This window comes from Pseudophryne corroboree, assembly GCF_028390025.1.
Source record: "Pseudophryne corroboree isolate aPseCor3 chromosome 3 unlocalized genomic scaffold, aPseCor3.hap2 SUPER_3_unloc_52, whole genome shotgun sequence".
Taxonomy (NCBI): Eukaryota; Metazoa; Chordata; class Amphibia; order Anura; family Myobatrachidae; genus Pseudophryne; species Pseudophryne corroboree.
In genome coordinates, this window is record NW_026967544.1 from 566,638 (window position 1) to 577,142 (window position 10,505).

Here is a 10,505-nt window from a genome sequence, read left to right on the forward strand (position 1 = left end):
AGAGATGGATCCTGAGAAACTCCAAGCAATCCAGAATTGGCCTATACCCTTAAGCCTCAAAGGGGTCCAGAGGTTCTTAGGGTTCGCCAATTATAATAGAAAATTTATACGAGACTTTTCCACCATCGTGGCGCCTATCACTGCATTAACCAAGAAAGGTGCTAATCCGTCCAAGTGGTCCGAGGAAGCTACACAGGCCTTTCACCTTCTGAAGCAACGGTTCATCTCTGCACCAGTTCTGAAACAGCCCGACACCGACTCTCCTTTTATCTTAGAGGTAGATGCCTCCTTCGTTGGAGTAGGAGCAGTGTTATCCCAGAGGGCCAAAGATGGACATCTACATCCTTGCAGTTTCTTCTCCCGGAAGTTCTCCCCAGCTGAGCGCAACTATGCCATTGGCGATCAGGAGTTGCTAGCCATCAAGCTCGCTCTGGAGGAGTGGAGATACCTGTTGGAGGGAGCTTCCCACTCAATCACCATACTTACCGACCACAAAAATCTTTTATATCTCAAAGGCGCACAATGTCTGAATCCTCGTCAGGCCAGATGGGCACTTTTTTTCTCTAGGTTTGACTTTAAACTCCAGTTCTGTCCGGGTTCTCAGAATCGTAAGGCCGATGCCCTTTCCCGCTCATGGGAGCAAGAAAATGAGTCCGAGTCTGCAGACAAGCATCCTATTATTAATCCGTTGGCATTCTCCACGGTAGGGATGGACTCTACGCCTCCACCAGGGAAAAGTTTTGTTAAGCCAGTTCTAAGGAAGAAGCTCATGCATTGGGCCCATGCTTCCCGTTTTGCTGGACATATGGGCATTCAGAAAACCCTTGAATTTATTTCTAGGTCCTACTGGTGGCCAACTCTGAAGAAGGACGTTATGGAATTTATCGCCTCCTGCCCAAAGTGTGCCCAACACAAAGTCTCCCGCCAGTCGCCTGCGGGGCAACTGGTTCCATTATCTGTTCCCCGTCGACCTTGGACCCATTTGTCGATGGACTTTGTTTCCGATCTACCTATCTGCAACAAGTTTAATACCATCTGGGTGGTAGTTGACCGGTTCACCAAGATGGCACATTTCATCCCTCTCACCGGTCTTCCGTCAGCTTCCAAGTTGGCTCAAGTGTTTATACAAGAGATCTTCCGACTTCACGGTCTTCCTGAAGAGATCATCTCGGATCGTGGAGTACAATTTGTAGCCAAATTTTGGCAAAGTTTGTGTCAAGCCCTCCAAGTCAAGTTAAAGTTTTCCACGGCTTACCATCCTCAGACCAATGGTCAAACCGAGAGGGTGAATCAGGACTTGGAGGCCTTCCTCCGTATATATGTGTCTTCCTTTCAAGATGACTGGGTTCAACTCCTTCCTTGGGCCGAGTTCAGCCACAACAATCAATACCATTCCTCATCTTCTTCTACACCATTCTTCATTAATTATGGATTCCACCCTAAAGTCCCAGAATTCCAACCGCTTCCCGCAACTTCTGTTCCAGCAGTGGATGTCACCTTGCGTCAGTTTTCAAATAACTGGAGGAACGTCCGCGCAGCCCTGCTTAAAGCCTCATTCAGGTATAAGAAGTTTGCCGATAGGAAGCGTAGAGCGGTTCCTGCTCTCAAGGTGGGTGATCGTGTGTGGCTGTCCACGAAGAATTTGAGGTTGAGAGTTCCCAGCATGAAATTTGCACCTCGCTACATCGGACCCTTCAAGATTGAACAAGTCATCAATCCTGTTGCCTACAGGTTACAGTTACCATCCTTCTTGAAAATACCCAGGACATTTCATGTTTCTTTGTTGAAACCGCTGATCCTGAATCGGTTTCATTCCGCACTTCCTCCAGCTCCCAAAGTTCAGACTCAACGGGGAGTCGAGTACGAGGTGGCCAAGATTTTGGACTCACGTTTCCGTTACGGTCAGTTACAATACCTCATTGACTGGAAGGGCTATGGTCCTGAAGAACGCTCTTGGACCAATGCCTCAGACGTCCATGCTCCTGCCTTGGTCCGAAATTTCCACGCAAAGTTTCCTTTAAAGCCTAAGAAGTGTCCTGGGGCCACTCCTAAAGAGGGGGGTGCTGTCACGATCCGGGTATCTGGACGCCATTACTTACCCTTCAGATGCCTCCTAAGGCTGGCTCAGCGTTCCAGGACCGGATCCCGCTGTTCCTGAGTTTCCACATGCAGAATGTCAGAGTGGTGATTTCATCAGCCGCGGCCTCCGCTGTGCCCGCGTGGTTAAATGTGCGCTTGTCAGTCTGGCGTCTCCTGTCTCCTGTGGCCGGCGTCGCCATTACTGTTTCAATTCTCACAAACCAAACTTCCCTCCAAGTGTCTGCATGGGCGCAGCCATCTTGGATTTTGTCATCTGATTATTTCCACCAATCTGCTGTCTGTATTGTTGATTTGCATAATTGCCTAGCCAACCCCTTCCTTGCTGCAGGTATAAGTATGCTGTGCCTGAGCAAGGAAGGCGTCAGTGCTTTGGTTGTCTAACCTAGTTCCAGTTTGTCTCTCTCCTGTGGTTGTCTTCCAGGTTCCAGCTCCTGTCTCCAGACTTCTGCTATAGAGACCCGCACCAGCATTCCATCTGCGGTGTAGCCTGACTCTCCGATCCATTCTGGACTCACCTGTTTCCAGCTACAACAATCACCTGCTTCCAGCCCAGCTTCCAGCAGTGTACAGCTTCTCTTAAAGGGCCGGTGTCCTTTTCTGCAGTTTACCACTCTTCACCGGTATTATTATTTCACCGCTCTCAAACTCCAAACTTCATTATTATTTCACCGCTCTCAAACAATCACCTGCTTCCAGCCCAGCTTCCAGCAGTGTATAGCTTCTCTTAAAGGGCCGGTGTCCTTTTCTGCAGTTTACCACTCTCCACCGGTATTATTATTTCACCGCTCTCAAACTCCAAACTTCATTATTATTTCATCGCTCTCAAGTTCGTTTATTATTTAACTGGTTCCAGCCAGTATCCACTCCGTACCAACAATAGTCTGGTTCCAGCCAGTATCCACAGCAGCCGTTTTACCTTCAGCAGCCCAGCCTTTCCTGGAACATCAGCTGGTACGATCCTGGGTTCTCTCCATTGCTACAGTCAGGCCTGGTAAGGACTTTCCAACTAGAAGATTATAAGAACTGTCTCACACTACCAGTGCCTGTGGCCCTTGCCACCCTGTAGTACCCAGGAATTGTATTTATCCTCTGTTGACTTTTATGTTTCCTTTTACTGCTGCTGTGTTACGGAGTTTGTCATAATAAACATCATTGACTTTTATCCTGGTTGTCGTGGTCATGCCTTCGGGCAGTTATTCTACATGTTACTTACATGTCTAGGGGTCTGATACAACCTCCCAGGTTCCGTTACATCTCAGCCCCTACAACTGAGGCTGCCTCCCGTCAGCTCAGGCCCTCAGTTGTGATAGCAGGGTTCTAGCCTGACTTAGGGCATTGTAAATGGCCATTAGTTCCAGAATATTTATGTGTAGGGAAGTCTCCTGATTTTTCCATAGCCTTGGAAGTTTCTTCCCTGTGTGACTGCCCCCCAGCCTCGAAGGCTGGCATCCGTGGTCACCAGGACCCAGTCCTGTATGCCGAATCTGCGGCCACCTAGAAGATGAGCACTCTGCAGCCACCACAACAGCGACACCCTGGTCCTTGGAGACAGGGTTATCCGCCGATGCATCTGAAGATGCGACCCGGACCACTTGTCCAACAGATCCCACTGGAAAATCCTTGCATGGGACCTGGCGAATGGAATTTCTTCATAAGAAGCTACCATCCTTCCCAGGGCTCGCGTGCATTGATGCACCGACACCTGTATACGTATTAGGAGGTCTCTGTCTAGAGACGACAACTCCTTGGACTTCTCCTCCGGGAGAAACCCTTTTTATCCTGTTCTGTGTCCAGAACCATACCCAGGAACAGTAGACGCGTCGTAGGAACCAGCTGCGACTTTGGAATATTCAGAATCCAGCCGTGCTGTTGTAGCACTTCCCGAGATAGTGCTACTCCGCCGAACAACTGCTCCCTGGACCTCGCCTTTATAAGGAGATCGTCCAAGTACGGGATAATTATTTCGGCCATTACCTTGGTAAATACCTCTGTGCCGGGGACAGACCAACGGCAACGTCTGGCATTGGTAATGACAATCCTGTACCACAATTTTGAGGTACTCCTGGTGAAGAGGGTAAATAGGGACATGCAGGTAAGCATCCTTGATGTCCAGTGATACCATGAAATTCTCCAGGCTTGCAATAATCGCCCTGAGCGATTCCATTTTGAACTTGAACCTTCGTATATAAGTGTTCAAGACTTTCAATTTTAGAATGGGTCTCACCGAACCGTCTGGTTTCGGTACCACAACATTTTGGAATAGTAACCCCGGCCTTGTTGAAGGAGGGGTACCTTGATTTCACCTGCTGGAAGTACAGCTTGTGAATTGCCGCCAGTACTACCTTTCTCCGAGGGCAGCAGGCAAGGCTGATGTGAGGTAACGGCGAGGGGGAGTCGCCTCGAACTCCAGCCTGTATCCCTGTGATACTATTTGCAGAACCTAGGGATCCACCTGTGGGCAAGCCCACTGGTCCCTGAAGTTCCCGAGACGCGCCCCTACCGCACCTGTCTCCACCTGTGGAGCCCCAGCGTCATGCGGTGGACTCAGAGGAAGCGGGGGAAGATTTTTGACCCTGGGAACTGGCTGCTGGTGCAGCTTTTTCCTTCTTCCCTTGTCTCTGTGCAGAAAGGAAGCGCCTTTGACCCGCTTGCTTTTCTGAAGCCGAAAGGACTGTACCTGAAAATACAGTGCTTTCTTAGGCTGTGAGGAAACCTGAGGTAAAAAAATTTCTTCCCAGCTGTTGCTGTGGATACGAGGTCCCAGAGACCATCCCCAAACAATTCCTCACCCTTATAAGGCAGAATCTCCATGTGCCTTTTATAGGCAGCATCACCTGTCCACTGCCGGGTTTCTAATACCCTCCTGGCAGAATGGACATTGCATTAATTCTGGATGCCAGCCGGCAAATATCCCTCTGTGCATCCTTTATATCTAAGACGACGTCTTTAATATGCTCTATGTTAGCAAACTATTATCCCTGTCTTAGAGTATTAATATTATCTGACTGGGTATCAGACCACGCTGCAGCAGCACTATTTATGCTGAGGCAATTGCAGGTCTCAGTATATAACCTGAGTGTGTATATACAGACTTCAGGATAGCCTCCTACTTTTTATCAGCAGGCTCCTTCAAGGTGGCCGTATCCTAAGACGGCAGTGCCACCTTTTTTGACAAACGTGTGAGCGCCTTATCCACCCTAAGGGATATCTCCCAACGTGACCTATCCTCTGGCGGGAAAGGGTACGCCATCAGTAACTTTTTAGAAATTACCAGTTTCTTATCGGGGGAACCCACGCTACTTTACACACTTCATTCATTCATCTGATGGGGAACAAAACACTGGCTGCTTTTTCTCCCCAAAAATAAAACCCCTTTTATGTGGTACTTGGGTTCATGTCAGAAATGCGTAACACATTTTTCATTGCCGAGATCATGTAACGGATGTTCCTAGTGGATTGTGTATATGTCTCAACCTCGTCGACACTGGAGTCAGACTCCGTGTCGACATCTGTGTCTGCCATCTGAGGTAACGGGCACTTTTTTGAGCCCCTGATGGCCTTTGAGATGCCTGGGCAGGCGCGGGCTGAGAAGCCGGCTGTCCCACAGCTGTTTTACGTCATCCAGCCTTCTATGTAAGGAGTTGACATTGTCGGTTAATACCTTCCACATATCCATACACTCTGGTGTCGGCCCCCAGGGGGCGACATCCCATTTATCGGCCTCTGCTCCACCTCCACGTAACCTTCCTCATCCCACATGTCGACACAGCCGTACCGACACACAGCACACACACAGGGAATGCTCTGACTGAGGACAGGACCCCACAAAGTCCTTTGGGGAGACAGAGAGAGAGAGTATGCCAGCACACACCAGAGCGCTATATAATGCAGGGATTAACACTATAACTGAGTGATTTTTCCCCCAATAGCTGCTTGTATAAACAATATTGCGCCTAAATTTAGTGCCCCCCCCTCTCTTTTTAACCCTTTGAGCCTGAAAACTACAGGGGAGAGCCTGGGGAGCTGTCTTCCAGCTGCACTGTGAAGAGAAAATGGCGCCAGTGTGCTGAGGGAGGTAGCTCCGCCCCTTTTTTGCTGACTTTTCTCCCGCTTTTTTATGGATTCTGGCAGGGGTATTTATCACATATATAGCCTCTGGGGCTATATATTGTGATGATTTTGCCAGGCAAGGTGTTTATATTGCTGCTCAGGGCGCCCCCCCCAGCGCCCTGCACCCATCAGTGACCGGAGTGTGAGGTGTGCATGAGGAGCAATGGTGCACAGCTGCAGTGCTGTGCGCTACCTTGGTGAAGACTGAAGTCTTCTGCCGCCGATTTTCCGGAACACTTCTTGCTTCTGGCTCTGTAAGGGGGACGGCGGCGCGGCTCCGGGACCGAACATCAATGGCCGGTTCCCTCTGGAGCTAATGGAGTCCAGTAGCCTAAGAAGCCCAAGCTACCACCAGTTAGGTAGGTTCGCTTCTTCTCCCCTTAGTCCCTCGCTGCAGTGAGTCTGTTGCCAGCAGATCTCACTGTAAAATAAAAAACCTAAAATATACTTTCTTTCTAGGAGCTCAGGAGAGCCCCTAGTGTGCATCCAGCTCAGCCGGGCACAAGAATCTAACTGAGGTCTGGAGGAGGGTCTTAGTGGGAGGAGCCAGTGCACATCAGGTAGTCCTAAAACTTTCTTTAGTTGTGCCCAGTCTCCTGCGGAGCCGCTAATCCCCATGGTCCTTACGGAGTCCCAGCATCCATTTAGGACATCAGAGAAACAATATTCTATTTTTTGAAACTTGGCTATCAGCCTCCCATCCGCCGCCCTTCGATGGGGGGGCAGCCTCGGGCTTCACCCCTGGCCATTGGGTGGCTGGAGGGGGAGACCCCTTGATTTAAGGGATCCCTACTCCTCCGGGGTACCCCGGCCAGGGGTGACAAGTTAGTGATTTAATACCAGGGCCACAGAGACCGATATAAAAGTGTCCCCCGGCTGTGGCATTATCTCTCCAGCTAGTGGAGCCCGGTGCTGGTGTTAAAAATACGGGCGACCCCTACGTGCTTTGTCCCCCATATTGTTGGCACCAGGACCGGAGGCAGAGCCAGGTGCTGGTTGTTAAAATACGGGGGATCCCCTGTCATTCCCCCCCCCCCCCCCGTATTTTTACAACCAGGACCGGCTCAAAGAGCCCGAGGCTGGTTATGCTTAGGAGGGGGATCCCACGCAATTTTTTTCAGGGTTTTTTGAACACTTTTGTGCCGTCCATGAAGTCGAATCCAGGACGCACACTATCGTCAATTGGTTTGTTTTTCGACAGCGGGACTGTCGAATCCGTTTTTTATTGAATATATCGAATTCGGGTCCCGGTGGCCGGGATTCCACTGTCGAATTGTGTCAAATCCCAAAACAGTCAAATTCAACCGCAATTGCATATACCACTATATTGTTTTTTCAATAAGTGTGAATTGAATAGTCTAATTTTGTGCCTGTATTCTGTATAAATGTATTATTCCTATCAGAAAGGTGTTACCTGGTTGTTATAAATATATTTACTTGGATACTAGTGGGCTTATAGAGAGTGTTTGATCCCAGGATGTAAAGATATTATCTTCATATATAAATTATGGATCGTACTTCATTGTCCTGGTTGAGGCCTTTGGGTGTTAGGGTCCCCATGTGGATTATCATACGCAGTTCCTCCCTGTTGATGGTGTGTATATAGTCACCCCCTCTCCAGTTTTTCTTAATCTCCTTCAGCCCTGTGAACTTGAGTAGTGTGAGATCTGATTCATGATGTTCTTTGTAATGTAAGGAAAGTGGATGTTCTTCTGAACCTTTTTTTTATATTCCGTATGTGTTCATTTATTCTCATTTTGAGTGGTCGTAAAGTCCTTCCTATGTATTGTTGCGGGCAGGGACATTCTAACATATATATGATGCCCTTGCTGTGGCATGGTAAGTTGTCCGGTATTTTACATTTTGTGGAATGAGAAACAGACATTACTGTTTGGGTAGGTGTGGCGCTTCTAGCTTTTGTTGTCTTGCAGCCCATGCAGGTCCCACAGTGGTAGAAGCCCCCTTTTTATGTGTTCCATCTATAGTAGTATGTTTTGGTGGTATGTGGCTGTGTACCAGCTTCTTCTTAATGTCTGGTGCTTTCAGGAACACTACTTTTGGTTTTGGAGGTATGATATCTGCTAGTGTGTCATCTTGAAGTATTGGCCAGTGTTTGTTTATGATCTTTTTAATCTGATTTGCTTGTTTTGTGTATTGTGTTATGAAAAGGATCTCTTCTTTTCTGTTTTTTGTTCTGATCTCTTTTTGTATTGTAGGGGGGGAGGCCTATCATTTCCCTTAACCATGGTATATGCCGTCTGTACCTTTTCTGTATCGTACTGTTTCTCTCTAAATTTTAAACTTAGTTCTTGTCCTTGTGTCTCATAATCGCTGACTCGGGAGCAGTTCCTCCTGAGTCTTTTGAATTGGCCTACTGGGATACTGTTCAACCAGTTTGGGTGGTGGCAGCTGGAGGTTAGTATGAAGCTACGGACGTCCACTGGTTTGTTGAACGTGTTGGTGTGTATTTCGTTATCTGTGATGAATATGTAAATATGTCATTAGTACCACAGCGTTGGTTTCTTGACCTCATTGTCCTGGACTTATGATCAGTTCCTTCTAAAAGCACTGTTCAGAAATCTGCACTTTATCTGCTAAAAAGGCTCTTGTTCTCGTGATAGAGTCAATGAGTCCAGACCAGAATTGGTGATTTTCTTCTATTTTTTTTATATATAGGTTTTTTGTAAAAAAAATGTCGTTTAATTAATGGTTGTTAATGCAAAAGTCATTTTGTGTAACATGTTTGTTAAAATCAGAGGGTCAGCGAGACGTTATGGAGCCAATGTATCATTTAATATTTGCTACTAATTCCCTCAAAACAACCGTACCTCCCTAATGTAAGTAGAAGGGACTGCAGCAGGTATCTCCCATACCTTCATACGTGGACATTTCCAGGCAAGGGTCATGTAAGTTTATTTATTTTTTTTCAAATACAACAACCCTAATTCACCTACAAGTGAAAAAAACAACATTTGAACAGACATCATTTATTTAAAACCAACAAATAATAACACAGAAAGAGACCCTCCCCCAGTAATATCATACCATCATTCAAATGCGCTGTCAAACTCAGACATAGCCAAAATCACACGAGAAATCTTTTGCTTTTAAACTGCTTTATTTCATATCTTTAATACACATATTTTATTTATATTTTAAACTTAAAAAATACTTTACTCTGCACAACAGCCTATGGGGGTCATTCAGACCCAGCCGCAATAGCGGCTTGCAGCAGTTTGCTGGTGGTGACAAAATGCACATGCGCAGCGGCAGCGTGAACACACATTTCGGCGGCATCCCTGAGGGTGAACGCGGGCGGGCCGGGACCATTTTCCAGGGGCTGTGTGATGTAACATCTGCATTTTTCTGATTAACCCCCTATAAGCTTCCAGAGTGCACCTCATATCTCATCTTTTCCAAGTTACTACAAATGATATGAGATCGGTAGCACCACTACTTTCAGGATTATTACACAGAACACACATAAAGGCTGACACAGCAAATAACAGTAACACATACAAGGGATTATTTAGAAATAAGGAAGCATAATCATCATTAAGTCTAATTATCAACTGGTTCTGTGCGGGACCCATACAACTCTTTACTGTCTCCAGCAGCCCCTTGTACTGCACTGCGGCCATCCGCCCTGTCCCCCCCACTACTGCCACCACCCTGTCTCCCCCCACTATTGCCACCCACCCTGCCTCCCCCCACTACTGCCACCCACCCTGTCTCCCCCCACTGCCCCCAGCCGTCTCCTTCCACTACTGCCACCCGCCCTGTCTCCCCGCACTACTGCCACCACCCTGTCTCTTTACACTACTGCCACCGCCCTGACTCTCCCCACTGCCACCCACCTGTCTCCCGACATCCAAGCACTAGTTGGGAATTTATGGTACTATGAACAGTCCTTCATCTGCAGATGGAAGTAACCAGAGCAGTAAGGAGGCAGAAGCTGCTTCTGGTACATGGACCCTGGTCATGTAGGGCTGGGAGAGTCAGTAAGATTATGTAATAGGGGCCTACAGTAAGTCAGTAAGGAGGCAGAAGCTGCTTCTGGTACATGGACCCTGGTCATGTAGGGCTGGGAGAGTCAGTAAGATTATGTAATAGGGGCCTACAGTAAGGAGACAGAAGCTGCTTCTGGTATATGGACCCTGGTCATGTAGGGCTGCGAGAGTCAGTAAGATTATGTAATAGGGGCCTACAGTAAGTCAGTAAGGAGGCAGAAGCTGCTTCTGGTACATGGACCCTGGTCATGTAGGGCTGGGAGAGTCAGTAAGATTCTGTAATAG